At 55.5% G+C, this 20,000-nt stretch overlaps 1 pseudogene; it reads right to left on the minus strand.

The window, feature by feature from the left end:
* Positions 1-1,587: 1,587 nt before the first annotated feature.
* Positions 1,588-1,679, minus strand: LOC138379504 (small nucleolar RNA U13; annotated as a pseudogene).
* Between the last annotated feature and the right edge of the window lie 18,321 nt (positions 1,680-20,000).

Below are 20,000 nucleotides of genomic sequence, written 5' to 3' on the forward strand. Positions count from 1 at the left end.
GCTGCGGTTGCGGGCTCCTCGACAAGCTCTCCCTCGTACCTCAATACGTGTCCGAAGGTGGGATTTTTTTTTTTCTTTCCCCCTCCACCACCACCCCCGCCCGCCGCCACCTAGCCCGCCTCCGCCGCCTAGCCCGCCTCCGCCGCCTAGCCCGCCGACGCCTAGCCCGCCGACGCCTAGCCCGCCTCCGCCGCCTAGCCCGCCGACGCCTAGCCCGCCGACGCCTAGCCCGCCTCCGCCGCCTAGCCCGCCGCCGCCTAGCCCGCCTCCGCCGCCTAGCACGCCGCCGCCTAGCCCGCCGACGCCTAGCCCGCCTCCGCCGCCTAGCCCGCCGACGCCTAGCCCGCCGCCGCCTAGCCCGCCTCCGCCGCCTAGCCCGCCGCCGCCTAGCCCGCCTCCGCCGCCTAGCACGCCGCCGCCTAGCCCGCCGACGCCTAGCCCGCCGCCGCCTAGCCCGCCTCCGCCGCCTAGCCCGCCGCCGCCTAGCCCGCCTCCGCCGCCTAGCACGCCGCCGCCTAGCCCGCCGACGCCTAGCCCGCCTCCGCCGCCTAGCCCGCCGACGCCTAGCCCGCCGACGCCTAGCCCGCCTCCGCCGCCTAGCCCGCCGCCGCCTAGCCCGCCTCCGCCGCCTAGCCCGCCGACGCCTAGCCCGCCTCCGCCGCCTAGCCCGCCGACGCCTAGCCCGCCTCCGCCGCCTAGCCCGCCGACGCCTAGCCCGCCTCCGCCGCCTAGCCCGCCTCCGCCGCCTAGCCCGCCGCCACCGCCACCGCCGCCTAGCCCTCCTCCTCCTCCTCCTCCTCCTCCTCCTCCTCCTCCTCCTCCTCCTCCTCCTCCTCCTCCTCCTCCTCCTCCTCCTCCTCCTCCTCCTCCGCCGGTTTCGTGCCGGGATCCCATGGTCCTTGGGGTTGACCAGATGTCCCGTCGCACTTAGTCTCTGCGGGGCTGGCCCCATCGATGCTATGGAGGGGGATCACCGCCAGGAGGCGCTGCGGTTGCGGGCTTCTCGACTCCCTCTCCTTCCCCACCCCTCCGCTCGCCCGCTCCTCCTTTCTTTACTCCCTATCGCCCCGCCCCGTTTTTTCTCCACACACACGCAATTATCACGCTCACGAACTATCCCGGGACCTGGCGTGACTTTCATCGCAATCTCCCCCCCCCCCCGGACACACACACATAGAGACACACCCTCCCGGCAGGGAGCACCCTGAGTGGTCGAGCAGATGTCGCTGCTGCATGCGGCCTCCGCATGGGTTCGCTGGTTGACCAGATGTCTGGTCCTTGGGTGGTTGACCAGATGTCTGCTCTGTGGTTGTCATCCTGACAGGGGGGCTTCGGGGCGGATGTGGTCTCTCTGGCCTCGCTGCCCCTAGGGGTCACCCTGCGATCGGTATTCTTCTCGCGCGGGGCGAGGGGCGCTCCGGAGCATTCCTCTCCTCTCGGAGTTTCTGTCTGCAGTCTCTCGACTTGCTCTCACTCCCCTACCCTGCTGTGTGACTTTGTTTTTGGTCCTTTCATTTTATCTATTCTCTCTTTGCCTTTTCCTGCCCGCCTTTCCGCTCCCCCCCCCCCCCCGGATTCATGGTTTCACGTCACGCGGGTGACGTGCCGACACACCAGGAGGCCCTTCTCACACGTGCGCGTGAACACGCAATCAACACGTTTATGAACTAGAAAGGGATCTGGTGTGACTTTGCTATTATTTCCCCTCCCCTCCTCCCCGCGCTGAGAATGAGTTTCCCCGGGCTCGTGTGCCCGCCTGGGAATCGGCTGCAGACGCCATGGCCCCGGGTCGACCACATGTTGCCCTGGGGTCCACCAGATGTCTCTGGCGAATTGGGGCCCTAGGGTGCTTGCACTAGGTGTCGCTCTGGGCTCAGTATTCTTCCTTCTCGCTGTGACTTTGGTCTCTTTTTTCGAAATTTCTTTCTTTCTTCCTCTTTTGCCCTGTTTCCATTTTCCCTTCTTAATCTCTTTCTCTCTTTTTGTTGCTTTTTTTCCACGGCAGATGGGTGATGTGTGTGTGGAGGAAACGCGGCGTCAGGGAGAAGACACATCTCACACGTGCTCGGGAACACCCGATCGTCACGCTTCTGAGTACCGACCGATGGATCTGGTCCCGAATTTTTTAATAGTTTTCTCCTCTCTCTCTCTCTCTCCCTCTCCCCCCCTTCCTTCTCTTTCCTTTCTCTCCCTTCCTTTCTTTCTTTCTCTCGCTCTCTCGCTCTCGCTCTTCTTTTCTTTCTGACAGAGTCTCTCGTTCTGTTGCCCTGGCTAGAGTGCCATGGCGTCAGCCTAGCTCACAGCAATCTCAAACTCCTGGGCTCAAGCGATCAGACTGCCTCAGCCTCCCGAGTAGCTGGGATTACAGGCATGTGCCAGCATGCCCAGCTAATTGGATATACGTGTGTGTGTGTGTGTGTGTGTGTGTGTATATATATATATATATATATATATATATTTTTTTTTTTTTTTTTTTTTCTTGAAACAGAGTCTCACTCTGTTGCCCAGACTAGAGTGCCGTGGCGTCAGCCTAGCTCACAGCAACCTCAAACTCCTGGGCTCAAGCGATCCTACTGCCCCAGCCTCCCGAGTACCTGGGACTACAGGCATGCGCCACCGTGCCCGGCTAATATTTTTCTGTATATATTTTTAGATACTGTTTCTGTATATATTTTTAGATATATAGTTTCTTTCTATTTTTAGTAGAGATGGGGGTCTCGCTCTTGCTCAGGCTGGTCTCGAACTCCCGACCTTGAGCGATCCACCCGCCTCTACCTCCCAGAGTGCTAGGATTACAGGCGTGAGCCACCCCGCCTGGCGTGTACGTTCTGTATTCACAGACAGACGGAAGGCAGGGAGAATGTTACCCTTTCAAAGCCCGCCCTGCTCGCCTCTCAGCCCACCGATGGCACTCTGAATCCCGTGGCATTCCTTCACTCAGCTGAATTCTTCAGCACCCGACCCCCCCCACCCCACCCCCGTGCCACGGGAGTTCGTTCTCATGGCAGAGCCATCGAGGCTGTTGCCACACGTGTTGTAGGTGCCTAGGCAGACTGTGCCCTGGCCCCGAGGAGGTACGGAACCGCCTATCGCCTCGGGAGGGAGGGACAAGATGTGTCCGTGTCCAAGGCGACATCCTGTCGATCACGAGGAGGCCTGCAAAGGCTCGTATCTGCCAGGCATTGAGCCACATGACATGAAACACCGGTGTGTTCCTTCACTTAGGTGGTGTCGCGTGTTGATACTCACAGAGGATGATAAACCCACTCGCATGCCGGCTGAGCCCCCTGTGTCTCCTCCTCTATCCACTGAGGGAAAAAACCGCAACGAAAGGTAGAAAACCACAGGGTGGGAAGAGAGCCCGTCGCTCTCCCTATGTGACCGTCCGGAGTGCTCGTTCAGATGGGAGGAGGTGTGTTTGTGTGTGTGTGTGTGTGTGTGTGTGTGTTTCATTGATTTTGGTGCCATCTTTTCTCTGCAGCTGCGTCAGAGGACAGCGATTTTTCCGATTTTCACTCCGCTGAGTGAATTGCCTTTTGAAGAGAATGTCCACAGGAAGCCTACGGTTCTCCCGCGTGGGTGGCCCTCCTCTAGAAATGAATCTCGTTTCTTGAACGGAGGGGACTTGTTGACGCCATCATTCTTTCGGGACGACTTCTCAGACGCTAGCTTTGGACCGCAACATAGGTGCCCCCGACATTGCCTCAAGGGTTCCGTGGTGCCTCCTGTCAAGAGACCCCACCGACCGTCCCCAGCCTGCCCGCTCAAGGGAGCCGGGCCCCTTCTGATCTGTCCGCCCGCCGTGAAGCTCCCTCCCGAGGGTCGGAAAGCCCACCTGTTTCCCAGTTCGGTTGAATGATGGGGCACCCGGGCAGGGCACTGGCACCGAGTGACTCCATTCTGAGTCTGTCTGCTCTGTGGGGCGGGGGCGGGTGTGGGGGGGGCAGTTCCGTCTCGACCGGTGGCCTCCTACCGACTGACTCTATGGGACGGACCATTCTCACTCAGGATCGTGTACCTTCTTGGCCTAGGCACATCCCGGCACTGAAAGCCACTTTTCGGGGACACTCTCCCACGTACAGATAGATGGCCTGCACGAGTGCTCTTCCTTTCTCGAAACACTGGAAATCTGTCCTCAATTTTACCTGACCTACCTGACGGTGTGTGATAAAGGAGCATAGAACCCTCAGCCACCCTCCACCTTCCCGCTGTCACGAGAGACAGTGCCGAGCGTGAAATTCTATCCCTGACTCTCTGTGTCCACCGGAACGTGGCCTGACTGCAGTGACGTCAGCTACGTCAAGTCGTTCTCTGGGTAGGGAAAGAACTTAACCAGATAGGCCCTATCGGTCGCTTCTCTGTTCTGATAGTTTTGTGGCAGCCATTTCTTTCCCCCTCTCTTTTCTTTTTCTGTCTCTCTCCCCCACCCCCACCCCCAAATTCTTTCTACGAAGACGTTTAGGATGTCAGATTCTGGCCACATGCCCCCCCCTAGGCATAGGGGGGCCAGCATAGACAAAGGTCTTCGGTACCAAGTGTTCATTCCACGGTGACAGATATTGCCACTCTTGTATTGACCAGGGCGAGATCGTGAGTGGGTCAACTCTGAAACTCCCTGTACTCTACTTCTCTCTTGGGTAGGTCCCTGCCCCAACCCTCCGGCTTCTAGCACACACCCAGGGGCACTCTCTCCTCTCTGGATAAAGTTCCAGATGATCCGATCCGCTCCGAGGAGGAAGGGGAGCTGGCCGGGCCACCCGCTGTGCGCCCCACCCCCACCCCGCCCCACCCCCGTTAGTCATAGGGTCCGTTCTTTTCAGGATGACACCGGCAGCGGTTGCTGGGTGTCACCTAGCGGCCACTTTGATCAGACCTCGGGATCCGGAAAGTCAGGTGACGTTGGGAGTTTAAGAGCTGACTCCCGGGAGGTGTGGAGGGCGGGGAGGAGAGCACGGTCCGGACGGTCCCACCCTCTTCTTCCCGGGCCCGCAGCTCTGGGCCCGCCCGGGGCAGCCCTAGCCTCTAGCGGGTCTCCGCCCACCCGCCCTGTTGTCTGCGGGAGGCGCCCCTCCTCCCGCTCTCTGCCTCCTCCCGGGACCGTAGGCCTCTGCCCGTCGTCTTTTTTATTTTTATTTTTTCCCTTTGGTTTGTTTCTCTTTTATCTTGTTTTTTAGGCTTATCGAATATCATATCGTATAAAAACTTAAATCACAGAATGAATTATATTAAGTAACAAGATGTGGCTTTTTATCCTACGCCGAGAACGATGAATTTTTCTCTTCGTGTCCATTTTCCTGTCCTGGAAGAAATACAAAGTTGCTCGTGATACTTCCCCATCATCTTCCAGTTTCCCCGACTGTCAACACGATGTATTCGATCGTATATCTTTGTGTGTGCACGTGGGCGCCTGTACCTATTTCTTTTCGGCATCAGTCTCAGGTCTTTTGGCACCTGGGGGGGGGGGGGAAAGGAGAAACCAATAAAGGACAGAAAGACGTTCTGTCGTTTTACGCTCCCCACCACCACCACCACCACCACCACCACCACTTTTGGGAGCTTGTAGTCTGGCCTATGTCCCCAAGGCAGGTTAAATCTTTTCTTAAAACTCCCAAGTGGTCCCCTGCCCCGCCCCCCCCCCCCCCAGGTGGGCAGCCGGCAGAGTTCACAGGCTTTGTTTTTGGCAGAGCCTGGACGATTGAAATAATTAACCACAATCATCGCTAAAGCTGAGAACCCCTCCCCCCCCCCTCATTAAAAGCTCTGTATTTCTGCCTAGCCCTATGTTCGGGGAAATTCGGAGGCTTGAGATGGGAAGGTCTACCCTATTTTCTCCTTTACCGGCAAAATAGACTCTCTCTTTCCTTCCTCCTCAAACAGCTTGTCCTCGTTATTCGGCCTCGTGGGCAAGTGGCCGAGCTTTCAGTAACACCAAGTCTTCTAAGTTGTGTTGTGTTATCGGTCTTGTTTTCTTTCTTTTCTTTTCTTTTCTTTTTTGAGACAGGATTTCTTTCACTCTGTCCTCTCCCAGGCCGCCTTGGCCTGATTGTAGCTCACAGCAAGCTCCAAATCCAGGGCTTAAGTGATCCTCTCTGCCTCAGCCTTCTGAGTAGCTGGGACTATAGGCAAATGCTGCCACACCCGCCATAATTTTTCTTTTTTTTGTTGGTAGAGATGAGGTCTCATCGTGTTACCCAGGCTGGTCTCCAGCTGCTGGGCTCAAGTCACGCTCCCGTCTCTGCCTCCCAAGTTGCGGGGATCACGGGCATGAGCCACCATGGCCAGCCAGGTTATTTAAAGGCGATCGCTTTGCTATCCTGATACAAAACCCCAAATGTGCGAGTTTAAGGCACCAGACGGAGGGAGTCCCCACACTACATTGTCACGAACATTGAGGGTGGCTCACGAAACAGCTGGGATGTGGCCACACAGTAGTGATCGAGGAGATATATTCTAGTGGGATAGCAGAAATATAGAATGTCCTGAAGACACTAAATGTCGGAATGCCACAGCAGTCAATGGCTGACAAACTTCCATTCCATCGTGTCATGGTAGGCGGCTTACTTTTCTCCTGCTCCCTCGGTATGATTAAGGCCTGACGTAGAAAATGTCTACGTCTCATCCAAATCCATCGAGACGATGGAAGGGGGAACTGGGAGGGGAATAAAGAAAAACAAGAGAGGGAGAAGCAAAACAAGAGAGAAGGGGGACGAGGAGGAGAAGGAGGAAACTGCCTCCCCTGCCCCCATGCTACCCAATTAATAAATGAAGAATGGCCTCTTCCCTCCTCTTCCCAACCCCTAACTATGCCTGGAGGTGTATCGTAGGCCTACAGTCCTAAGAAATGTACAACTACTGATAGTAATGGGAAGAAATGCAGTCTAATAGGTTTCTGTGCAGTGGGACACCTGGCCAGGGCACTTACGGTGAATGGAGCTTGCAGGGCGGGCGGGAGGTTGCTCTGGGTGAGTCTGTGAGTTGGCGGTGAGTGGTGAGTGAATGTGAAGGCCTAGGACATTACTTACTGTAGGTTTTCATAAACCCTGGACACTTAGGCCACACGACATTTACCTTTAGAAATTTCTTTCTTCAATAATACATTAACCTTAGCTTACTGTAAGTGTTTTCACTTCATAAACTTTTCCATGGTGGTTTGGTTTTTTTTTTTGTTTGTTTGTTTGTTTGTCTGTTTGTTTGTTTTTCTTTCTTTTAAACTTTTGGACTCTTTTGCAACACCACGACTTAAAACACAAATGCGTTGCACTGTTGTACACAGATATTTTCTTTCTCTGTGTCCTTACGTGTTCCGTAAGCTTTTTCCTACTTTTAAAGTTTTTATCGTTCTATGCACTTTTCAAAATAATAAAAACTAAAACAGAGAGGGGGGGGTGGGAGAGGGAAGGAGAGAAATACACACACATGAATATGTTTCCCAAGTGAACTGAGGAAGGGGGCCGAGTCAAGGTTCTCAGGGAGCCACCAGTGATGAAACGGTCAGGCTCAGAATCAGCATTGCAGAGTGGCTGCAGAGCCGGGGGGCCTGGACTGGCTTCCTGGACGACACTCCGTGTTTGGTAACTTGGCGAGTCATACATCCTCTTGAGCCTCAGCCTCTTCATCTGCAAATGCAGAAATCATGGTGCCTACCTCACAGGGATATTGTGCAGAGTGAAAAAGCAAATGCAGGCAAAGCCCACAGAAGCACGCGTGGTAAACAGTAAGCCTTTAATCGTGGTCACAGTCGTTGTTATAGGATCATCTTCCTATGTCCTTGTCTTTTAAAGATTAGCAGAACCTCCCAGAAGATGAGAATGGGCTCCCCCTGAGCAAGTCTCGGCTGTAAAGTCACAGGCATGTTGAGCATGTGGCACAGAAGGCAGAATAAAAACCTGATCCCGGAACATTATGTTCCTGCAGGACATGAAATCATTGAAGGTATGGGAAATCCTACCTCATATCCGTTTTACTAGAACACCTATGATTGCGTACGCACATGGACGCACGCGCACGCGCACCCCAAACTTTTTGAGCTTCACAAAACAGCGTAACCAAGGAACACACTATGATGCTTCTTAGCGATCTATTTAGGCCCAGGTTACTCGTCACTCTGAGCCTGCCTCCTTATCTGTCCAATGAGAATAGTGTTTGTCACAATTATCGTCATCGTCATCCTACCTAACGCTTCTGGTAAAATTGAAGTGTGAGAACACCCGCTAGACAGAAAATCCATGTTATCTCTCAATTTTTCTTCCTCCTGATTTCTATCTGAATCTGTGAGCTCGCTTTGGTTCACTTCGGTTTTTCAAGAGGCTCCGGTTACCTTCTCTCCCACCTATATCGGATTGGGTCTGACGGAAGAAAGAAGGAAAAAAAAAAAACCATAGTAAAGAAAGCAGAACAACATTTGTTTCTGAAGCAACCGATCGAACATTGCTGATGAGCCGGTCTTTTCTATTTCAGTAAACCAAGGAGGCCTATTGTCACGAGGATGTGAGGGGCCCGGGTAAGATTGGATGATTACCCCTAAAGGAGACAAAGCAGACAGACTATGGCACATGTGATCTTAGCAAAGAGAATAAACAGTGACCTCTCTGCCGAGTTGGGCCTTAGCATACCAAAGGGAAATAAAGGTGTAATAGGATGCTCAATTTTTACTCTGGAAACAGAGGTTGGTTGGGCACTGAACTGAGAACACTGAATTTTTTACCCTCCTTGATATTCACATAGGCTTAGAGGAGGAAAAAAAAAAAAAGAATACTGAGCCTATAAGTCATCCCTAAAACTCGGATTTTATGTTCCCTTGCCTTTTCATAACTGAGCAACACACAACATTAAAGAATGGACACAGGCCGGACGCGTTGGCTCAGGCCTGTAAACTTAGCACTCTGGGAGGCCGAGGCGGGAGGATCGCTCAAAGTCAGGAGTTCGAGACCAGCCCGAGCGAGAGTGAGACCCCCCGCCCCCGTCTCTACTAAAAATATAGAAAGAAATTGTCCAGACAACTAAAAATATATAGAAAAAAATTAGCCGGGCATGGTGGCACATGCCTGTGGTCCCAGCTCCTGGGGAGCCTGAGGCAGGAGGATCGACTGAGCCCAGGAGTTTGAGATTGCTGTGAGCTAGGCTGACGCCACGGCACTCACTCTAGCCCGGGCAACAGAGTGAGACTCAGTCTCGGGGGGGGGGGGGGGACCCAAAAACAAACAAACAAACAAACAAAATAAAAAACTGGAAGGGACACAGACTTCCACAGGTTTGTGTGTGGCCCCTTTTACTTATTAACGCTACAGGACCTTAATTATTTGTGCTCTGAATCTGATATTCAAATTATCCTTGTGGCCAACGCGTTTGAACAGTAGATGGTAGGGGAAGAAGAGTTCACCTCCTGAATAGATGACAAGTAACGGGAGTACTGGTGAAATTACAAGTGGCTTACGTTTACACACTGAAAATCCCAGTTAGCCGCTACCATGAGTTCAAAGAAGAGATCTAAATTTCTGACCCTATGACCATAAAAGATATTTCCTCCCATGGTGTCACAGATAAAAATAAAACTGCATCCTAGCACTTTGGGAAGCCTAGGGGGAAAGGATCGCTTGAGGCCAGGAGTTTGAAGTTGCAGTGATCTATGATGATGGTACTGCACTTTAGTCTGGGGAACAGAGTGAGGGCCCGTCAAAAGAAAAAAAAGAAAAAGACAAAAAGAAAGAGAGAGAGAGAGAGAGAGACAGGAAGACACAAGGAAAGAAAGAAAGAGAGAAAGAAGAGAGGAGAAGAGAAGAGAAGCGTCAATCTATCCATTGCATTTTCTACCCTTTAGGTGACTGGGCTTCAGCAGGGTGATGTGATCTGACAAAGTTCATGTTGCTAAGAAATAAAGCACTGGGGTTCAAACTCTGAGTTTTCAAAATCCAGCATATCCCCCTACCCACCATACCGTGCCACCTCTGAGAGTGGATATCTCACAGAGGAGAGCTGTGGAGGCCATTCTTGGACAGACAGAGTCAAGTAGTGGAGACCATGGAGTCTCTGCTCTGCAGCCAGTCTAGAGTCATATGGAGCCATTAACACTGCTTGTGAGGAAAATACCATGTCATAGGGAAACAGAAATATTTTCCGCCTTAGGCAGATACAATTTAGGAAAAGACCCGAAACCCCTCTTCCTCTAACAGTGCTTTCTGGTCAGATGCTGACCCCTTCGATTCACAGATTCAGATACATCATTCAATGCAAGCATTGTCAACAAGTCACTCTTTGCAGCTTTCTGAAATTTCTCGGATATAGCATACTTGTAAAGATGATCACTTATGTGAAGACACCACCCCTCCAGAAAAACAAAAACAAAACCAAAACAGAAGCCCACTTTTCTCTGCTGTGAAAATCAAGATCAGCTTTTATGAGATCCACTAAATTCACACAAGAAGTAAAATATAATCATACTGATATATGCAATTTTTCTCTTAGAACAGAATGCATGGTGCTCCTTATCGTCTCAGATACTGTCAACAGAAAGCACGCGGTGGATGAACAATCTCCGTGAGCTTTTCTACAGAGATGGGGTGTGTGTGTTTGTGTGTGTGTGTGTGTGTGTGTGTGTGTCTGTGTGTGAGAGAGATAAATAATGAGGGTTGAGGAGCAGATAAATGACTGGGGGAAAACAACAACAGCAACAACAACAAAAACCACTTCCTGGTTCCTCGATGCAAGCATTCATTTAAAGGGTATACTCGTATGTATACCCAGGTAGAAAGTGGAAGCAGCTTTAAAAAAAAAAAAAAAGAAAAATTGCTGCGAGCCCTGGTTATGATACGGCAATAAGCGCTAGCTCTTGGAAGGTGTAAAACATATTCACGGTGGCTTTCGCCAATTTGGGACGTACAAAGACGAGCTTGAGCACCACCACCAACCAAAAATATGAATGAATACCTGGCTAGCGATCAGGATCAGACATAATAGAAAAGAAAAAGCTCCCAAGGCTAAAATAATGTGAACACGATTGACTCGTCCATGGAAAAGAACCCCAAATCACCGCAAAATAATTTAAAGAGTTTTATTCTGAGCCCAACGGCCGTGATCATGGCCCAGAGAGCTACGCCCAAGAAGCCTTGAGCAAGCGGACCCATTGTGGTGGGGTGGGTTACAGTTTGGCTTCATACATTTTAGGGAGACAGGAATTACATGTAAAATCACAAATCAAAACATGGAAGGGGTACATTGGTCTGCGCTGAAAAGGCAGGACATCTGGCAGTTGGGGGGGGCGGGGGAGGGAGGGTGCGGTGTTTACAGGTTTACAGCTGGGTTTAAAGATTCTTTGATTTGCAATTGATGACATAAATGAACCTCTGCCTAAAGGCTTTGCATCATGTTTTCAGTTAAGGTAAGGAGGTCTGCTAATCACAGACAAGCCACTGGACAGTTTACCCAAAACTCAAGTGCCCTGTAGTTCAGTAAACGGTTGGCCTGCTAGATATGCGTTAAGCTTTGTCTTGCCTGGCCTTAGGCCCGTCGGACATTCAGTATCTCATTGTTATAAAATCTGACTCCATCAGGGAGGGGTGTCTGACTTCCCCTGTCCTTGCGGGGCAGCAGCTCAGGTTTAAGGGTTTTTCTAGGGTTCCCTGGGCCAACCACGGGACGGGTCAGCTGGCGGTGGCGGGCGGGGGGCGGCTTAAGATCCCTGCCCCCCACTCCTCCCCTCCCCTGGGGCCGGAGCGGGGGTGGGGGGGTGGTGAAGGCCCAAGAGGAGAGGCGCGTGGGGGAGGTGCCGCTCCCAGAACCAGAGACTCGTCTGGGCCCCACGTAACCCAGCCACCGCGACCGCTTCGCCCGAGGAGGTGCCCAGCAAGTCGTGCTTCTGCCCCTCGGGATTGCCTGCGGGCTGGGGGCGGAGTACGAGCTCCCGGCCCAAGAGGGAAACCCCTAGCCTGGCCGCACAGATGGCCGGGCCCTCGGCGGAGCCCTTCCGCCGTTTTCCACCCCTCCCCCACTCACTGCGCTGACTGCGCATGCGCGCTCGCACGTAGCCGCCTCGGGCTTCTCTCGGGCGGAGCCGCTTTCAGCCGCGACCCCGCCCCGCGAGCTGACTGCGCATGCGCGCTCGCACGTAGCCGCCTCGGGCTTCTCTCGGGTGGAGCCGCTTTCAGCCCCGACCCCGCCCCGCGAGCTGCCGCTTCCAGGCGGCACAGCGCATGGGGGAGGGGACGGAGCTCTAAAGAAATCAGTCCCCTCCGTCTCCTGCCTCAGGAAAAGCCCCAAACCCTTGGAGAACTGCCACCCACCGCCACTACCGTGTGTGTGTGGGGGGGGGGGGGCTGGGTCTTTACTTTGTGTCCTCCTTGTGGCCCAGTCCAAGGCGGCTGGGCTGCCAAACAGATCGTCTCGGGAGGGAGGCAGGAAGGGCCCAGGTCTGGACAGGGGTGGATTGGACCCCTCCACCCTGGGGTGTGGACTTGTGACCGAAAGCTCAGCTGCTTGTCCACGAGGCCGAGTAACGAGGACAAGCGGTATGAGGAGTAAGAAAACAGAGAGTCTACTTTGCTGACAAAGGAGGAAATAAATAGGGTAGAGCTTCTCAGTCTCAAACCCCCAAATTTCGTGAACATAGGCCTAGGCAGAAATACAGAGGTTTTAAAGGAGGGAGGGTTGGTTCTCAGCTTCAGGCAATTACTGCAGTTAGCTGTTCTAAAGGTCCCGTCTCTGCTGAGAAGAAAGCCCTTGAACTCTGTGGGCCGCCCACCCTGGGGGCCACCTGGAGTTATAACCAAAGAGTTAACGTGCCTCAGGGATGCAGGGATGCAGGCCGGGCTGCAAGTTCCCAAAAGCCTGGGGGAAGTTTTAGAAAGACAGAAAATCTTTCTGCCCTCTTCCCCTCCCACCCCCCCACAAAGCCATTTTCTCTGGTGCAGACTCGGCACCCTCCCTGCTCCCCCCCTCTCCCCCCCCCCCCCCCCGCAGGCCTGTTTGTCCTCAATCATCTGTGAGGTTCACGAGGAGGAGATGCTCTCTCGCTCTCCCCACCCTCTTTCTTCCCTTAGGAAATCCTCAGCGCTGTTCCACACACTCAAGGTGGCGGGCCTGCTCCGGCCACCAGCCACCTCTTGTGCCACCTCGCCCCCCCCCCCCCGCCCCCAACGGAGTAGGTGTACAGACAGGAGCACACTTTACCGGAGGGCGCCTGGGGATGAAGAGTTGTGGTGGCCAAATGGGGGATGCGGGGCGGGGAGGAGAGTGGCTGGCATTTGGCAAAGAGTGACACGGAGTGGCCATCCAGGCTTGTCTGAAAAGTGGGACTACGAGCCTGAGAGCGCCGACGGAGTCGATGGACATGGTCACTGCTGTGGGATGTCTCTTTTACCACGATGTAACACCAAAGCAAACCCCTGACCCGCTGGGTCGGAGAAGGCCTTGTGGGCAATTTAGAAAAGCCATGGCGTGGCCATTTGGAATACTTCCTGCCTCTCCGGGAATCAAAAATTAGAAAGGACCATGGGTTCTGTATTAACGTACCAAAGGCAGGGAGAATTTTAGCCTTTTAAAGCCTGCCCTGGCCCTATCTCAGCAAGGCAGTGGCACCCCAAGTTCCGTGACATTTCTGCACTCGGCGGCTGACTTCTTCAGCCATCTGTTGCGATGCCCCTGCCAGGTGGCCACTCACTCGCCCCTTCAGTTCAACCCTTGTACCAGGAAGTGTTGCCTTCTTCCTAACCCCTATGGGGGGACCGGGGGGTGATGTGTGTGTGTGTGGGGGGGGGGTAATGGAAATGGGCAGACCCCACAGGTGCAGCCTCTTCCAGGTCATAATGGGCCTGAGGCAGCGTGGGATTCCCCCGGAAGGGAGGCAGGGTGGCACTACGGCACCGAAGCCTGACGCCGGCGGCCACGTGGATGGTGGGGGACACGTTAGACCGCTGAGATGCAGCCACTGAGAGCCACCCCGCAGCAAGAGGTCTCTCTGGCAGAGCAGGCACTGAGTCCGCAAGTCAAGACAGCTGGGAGGCCTGGGAGACAGAGGCCCTGGATCTCATGTCCCGGGGTGGGGGCGGGGGGCAGTGCCAGTGCCTGGAGAGAGAGAGAGCCCAGGCTCCAGAGGCCATGATGGGGCCTGGTGGGCAGGGCCGAGGAGGTCAAGGCCGGGTGTGGTGGGGTCCGGGATGAGGGGCTTGGGGTGACGGGCAGGGAGAACGACCCGTTCACTCAGACGTGCCCTCAGAGGAAGGCAGAGGTGCGTTTTGCCTTCCTCCGGCTAGTGGAACGCTCCGCATTTCTTTCCTTCAGAGCTGGGTTGAACCGGTATGGCATCTGTTATAGTACGGAGTGCGAGACAGGACAACCTAGAGACCGAATTGAGCCAAGTCATGAGTCCATATTAGCTGGCCAGCGACCACCCCCTGCCCTGTTAGGGTACAGGTACAGAGAATGGCCCCGAGCCGAAAAAAGCAGGAAGGTTTCAGACTATCCTAAGCTAGAGCTCCGTGACTTTAGGCACGGCGGTTGAAACAACACTATACCACCTACTCCGCAGCTGTGTGGTCCGGGACCAGCCTCGGGCCCCCGTTTCGTTTCGGTTACAGTCTTTAAGCGAGCAGGTTTACAGAAACAGATAGCTCCAATTAAGGAACATTCTTTCAGGCGTTAAGCAAGCACAATCAATTTTACAACAGGCAGCTGGAAAGTTTAAACACTTAGTTACAAGTTAATTGCTTTGTTTTATCTCCGCAAGGTACGTATTTCCAATTACAGACATAGGTCAAGCGGACATCGGTCACCTAGCGAGCAAGCATAAGTTTTCAAGTGGGCCTTTACAGCGTCCAGACAGGCCTCGGTCCAGTTATTGTGCATTCTTTTTGACCACTTGGAAAGCTACTAGCACCGTTCCGGGCCTCACCTCACTCACGCGGAACTACAGAGTGATGACCCGGGGTGGGTGGGTGTGTGTGTGCTCCCTCCTGTGGTGGGCAGGGTGATCTGCTCGCCCACCCGGCGTGGTGTCCCCCACCCCTGCCCCATCTTGGCGTTTGCAGAAAACAAACACGAACACAAGAGAGGGAGCCGGAGGAAGAGGAGGAACATATGCTGCTATCCAGGTTATCCTGGGAGGCTTCCTAGCCATTTCTGAGGAAACAGTGTCTCCTGGCTGTCTCCCGTAGTTTTATTTATTGACTTATTTATCTATTTTTCCTTTTGGCTTGAACCCATTCTTTTCGTTTCGGCATCTCATCTGACATCCTCTTCTGAGAGGAACCTGGAAACGTTTCCCCGTGTTGCATCTTTTCAGGCTCTGTACGACTGACGAGCATCGTCCCTCTTCAGTCACTGGGCTCTTTGCTAGCCAGGCCTTAATTCTCCACGTTGTAAACCCCAGATCGGATCTCCGCCCGGAATCCTGTAGAGACCCACCGAATCGATGTTTGGACTGGGATGTCTCGTAGACCTTACCTATTAAAAACCGATCCAGGCCAGGCTTGGTGACTCACGCCTGTAATCCTAGGCCAAGGCGGGGAGGAGGACCGATCGCTTGAGGTCAGGAGTTCGAGACCTGCCTCGGCAAAAGCAAGACCCCCGTCTCTACCAAAAATAGAAAAAAATTAGCCGGGCATGGTGGCACACGCCTGTAGTCCCAGCGATTTGGGAGGCTGAGGAAGGAGGATCGCTGGAGCCCAGGAGTTTGAGGCTTCCAGTGAGTGAACTATGCCCTGCTCCCCCGCCACCCCTCCCCATCATCTCTAACGAAATGACAGTAAAATAAAATAAAATAAAATAAAGCTCAGAAAAAACAAAAAAGTACTATGTAGTGAGACCAATCCCAAGAACACGGGCGCGGGGAAGGAAGTCACTACCACGGTATAAAATTGTATAAACGTTACCCGTTTCTGTGTGCGTGCGTTTTCTGAGAAATGACCCCCTTTTGCTATGGGGCCGGGACTGGAGTCCCAGTTTGGGACCATAGGATTCCCCGCACTCGACTCCTGACTGATTCGACCTAGGGTTAGCTCTGTGTAAACACTCTTTAGACGTGGGTGTTTTATGGATTTCTGTCCTTCGGGAGAAACGACTGGCCCGGGTACAGGAGTGAGTGAATGTACCGACCGTCTTCTCCCATCTCTCTCTCTCTCTCTCTCTCTCTCTCTCTCCCTCCCACACACAGGCACACGCGCACGCGCACGCGCGCGCGCACACACACACACACACACACGCCGTTTCCGGGAGCGCCCACTTCATGCGCTTCGGTGCACCGTGACAGATAGTCCAACTGTGAGATCATCGTGAGTGGCTGCGCCTAGGCCCCGCTCTGAACCTCTCCGTACTGTTCGTGTGTCTTCAGCAGGTCCTGCCTCCACCCGTGGCATCTAGCACGGGCCGATGGGTCCCTGTCCTCTCTCCCTGCCGTGGACGCCCCCCTCCGCCCCCCCCCCCCCGGGGGCTCTCTGGTCGACTAGTGGTGGGGAGTGTGCCCGAGGGCTGAGAGACGTGGTCCGAGAGGGGCCGGGAGGAGGCCTGCGACCCAGTGTGTACCCACTCCCGCCCCCACGCTCCCTCCCCCACGAGGGAGCCCGTCCTTTCCAGGCTGGCACTTGGATCGGTGGATGACGGGGGTCACCTGGCGGCGGGCGAGCGTTATGGGAAAATCCGGTAGGCGTGTTGCGACGTCCTGCCACAGAGATGGCTCTGGCGACAGCCTCGGGCCGCCCCACCCTGGCCCCCGGCCAGGCCCCGTGAATGTGTTCTCTTTGTCCCTGACTTCTTTCTTTGTTTCACCAGCCGGCGTGCTCTGAGAATGTGAAGTGTATCATAGTTCCACCCTGGGTTTCATGATCCTAAGATAGGAAGGGGTTTTATGATTCCACGACAGAAAGGTTTTCTCATCCTATCATCTCTCCCCCCCTCTTCTTTCTTTCTTTCTCTTCCTCCTTCTGCCTTTTCTTTACTTCTTTTTTGTTTCCTTCTTTCAGTCTTCCTGTCTTCCTTCCTGCCTGCCTGCCTTCCTTCCTTCCGTATTTCTTTCCATTTTTCTTTCCTCTCTTCCTTTCTCCTGTTATCCTGTGTTTCTATCTCTGTTTTTTCCATCTTTCTTCCCCCTTTCTACTTTCCTACCTTCTTTCTTTCTCATTCTCTCCTTTCTCTCTCCTTCCTTCTTCCTTTCTGTCTCTTTCTATACTTTCTCTCCCCTTCCTTCTCTCTATCTTTTTCTCTTTCCATCTTTCCGTGCTCTTTCTTTTTCTCTCTTAATTTCCTTTCTTTTTCTTTTCTTTCTTTCCCTCCTTCTGTCTGTCTGTCTTTCTTTCTTTCTTCTTTCTTTCTGCTTCCATCCTTCCTTCCTTTTTCTCATTCTCTTTCTTTCTGCCTGTCTTTTCTTTCCTTATTTCTTCTTTCCTTCTGTCTTTCTGTGTTTCCTATCTCCTTCCTCCCTTCCTTTTTCTTTCTTCCCCGCGCCCTCTTCCTGTCTTTTCTTATTTACTGTTTTCTTCTTTCTGACTTTCTCTCTCTGTTTCTCCGTCTCTTTTCTTTCTGTTCTTTTCCTTTCTCTCCCTTTCTCTCTTTCTGTTTCTGCCTGTCTGTCTCTCGGCTATGTTGTGGTCTGTGCAGAGACGGGTTTGGTGGACGGTGTCGGTGGTCGGGCCGACCCATCCTTTCTTTGATCCCAGTGCTAGCCAGGCCGGGGCCTGCTTAGCTTCCAAGATCAGACGAGATTGGGCGCGTTCAGGGTGGCGTGGCCCTAGACTGACCCGTCATTTTTCGATGGCTTCCGTGGGGAGTAGGGGGACTGTGTTTGATGCCCCCGGGGGACCTTCTGGACTCTGAAATGATGGGCTCCAGAGGGTTGCCCCGTGTTTTGCAGCAGACCTCTGGTGGCTGGCGCCGGTTGTGGTCGGGCTCCACCTGGCGGCCGCTTTTCTACAAGTCTCTTGTCCTCTGCATCTTCGGTGCAGCAGGCAAAGCAGGGGACAGTCCCCGATGCGAGCGAGGCTGAGTTCCGGGAAGCAAGCAGCCTTCGCGGGGCCATCTGGTTCGTGCCGGGACGCCGGCTGGGACATCTGGGAGGCAGAGCTTGGGCCTGCAGGGCTGTGTGGCGGGAGGACGTTGTCGCCGCGCTTCCAGGCTCAGCCAGCCAGGCGGCTTGCGGGGCTGCCCGGGCAGGTCGACCAGCACGCTGTGGCCGCTTTGGAGACCCGACCCACCCCGCGGGGACAGGAAGGAGACGGCACACGCGGACGGGAGAGGAGGGTGTCCGGCGACCGGCCGCCGTCCCGTGCATGCGTGTCCCTCTCCCTCGGCCTCGCCTTTCCTACCCATTTTCCCTGGTTCCCGATCAGGAGGCAGGGATAGCCCTGTGAGTGGCACCCAGTCGTCCGTGGCTTCTTCCGAGTCCTACTCTGGGGGCACGGACCGGGCCCTGGGTGGCGCGGGTGGCCGGCGAGGGCGACCCCTGTCGGCCCGCGGGCGCTCGTGGGCCGCGGCGGTCCCGTCCCGATGTTTTCTCCTCCACAAGTCCCCGTGCTGGGGCCGGGGACCGGGCCCTGGGTGGCCCTGGGTGGCCGGCGAGGGCGACCCCTGTCGGCCCGTGGGCGCTCGTGGGCCGCGGCGGTCCCGTCCCGATGTTTTCTCCTCCACAAGTCCCCGTGCTGGGGCCGGGGACCGGGCCCTGGGTGGCCCTGGGTGGCCGGCGAGGGCGACCCCTGTCGGCCCGCGGCCGCTCGTGGGCCGTGGCGGTCCCGTCCCGATGTTTTCTCCTCCACAAGTCCCCGTGCTGGGCCCTGGGTGGCGCGCGTGGACGGTGAGGGCCTCCCTGGCCCTCTACGCCACGGGGGGGGGGGGGGCCGACCAGATGTCCCTGAGTGCCCCTTGTCTGCTGGCGCTGGGGACCTGCTGGGGACAGGTGGCCGTGTCGAGTGTCGTGGGGGCAGGCGTGTTCAAGTGGCTCGGTCCCCGTCTTCCTGCGCGGTGTTTTTGATCACCTCATATCGTCATCTTCCGCCTGCAGGTTAGTACTGACACGCTGTCCTTCGGCGACTGTCGCTGGAGGGGTTGGGCCTCCGCACGCGGACAGGGTTCTGGGTTCCTGGGGATCCAGCGCCCTGCCCTGTTCCCTTTGAGCTGACCGCCTGGGCCCGCGCGCCGGCTCTAGGGCGTCGGAGTGTCCCGACGGTGGTGCCCGCCTCTCGCGTTGGTCTCTTGTCCCCTCGAGAGACGGCACCCGGAGGGGGGGGAGGTTTGCGGCAACCTTGCCCCTTACCCCGCTGGCTCTGTGCCGTTGCGTGTCAGGCGGTCCTCGTCTTTGGGTTGTGCTTGGGAGGCGGGGCTGGCGAGGCTGAAGCGGGCTCCTCCGATCGCTGTCCTCGCCGGCCTGACTGACCTCCCCCAACCCTCCCCGTCCTCGGGGCCTGATCGATGTGGTGACGTCGCGCTCTCCCGGGCCTTGAGCCGCGTGCCAGGCGAGGGACGGCCCATTCATGGTGAATGGTGGCCGCTCTTCTCGTTCTGCCCGCGGGCACCTCACCTCTCCTTCCCCGCCTGTGGGCGGTGCGTGGGAGGCGCGGGTGCGAGACTATCCGGCCCGACCGCGGTCGCCCCGCCCTCGGCCTCGTGGCGTTGGCGGGGGATCGTGAGTCCTCTTGACGCAGCGGGCAGCCCTCGCTCGCCCTGTGTGGCTGTTGCCTGGCCGGGATCACCCCTCCCCGTGACGGACGGGTGTGGGGCCGTGCCGCCCGCCCGGTCGCGCGCCCCGTTTGGCGCGCGGCTGCTGGGTCTGCGTGGCCCTTTTGTGGTGCCCCCGGAGCGCACCGGGTTGTTCTCCAAGGTGCCCGAAACCGAGCGGTGGTTGTCGTCCTCGTTCCCGGCGTCCCCCTCTGGTCGCCGCTGCAGCGTCTGCTGCGTTGGGTACACCCTCGAGCAGCGTGCTTGGGGTTGGGGGGGGTCGAGGCGGGCAAGCCCAGAGGCATCCTCCTGCGCCGCGTGGGCGGGCGGGGGGCGTTGTCTCGGCGTCCCCACGATGTGTGCGTGGCGGA

Source organism: Eulemur rufifrons, unplaced genomic scaffold (assembly GCF_041146395.1).
Source record: "Eulemur rufifrons isolate Redbay unplaced genomic scaffold, OSU_ERuf_1 scaffold_34, whole genome shotgun sequence".
NCBI classification, from domain to species: domain Eukaryota; kingdom Metazoa; phylum Chordata; class Mammalia; order Primates; family Lemuridae; genus Eulemur; species Eulemur rufifrons.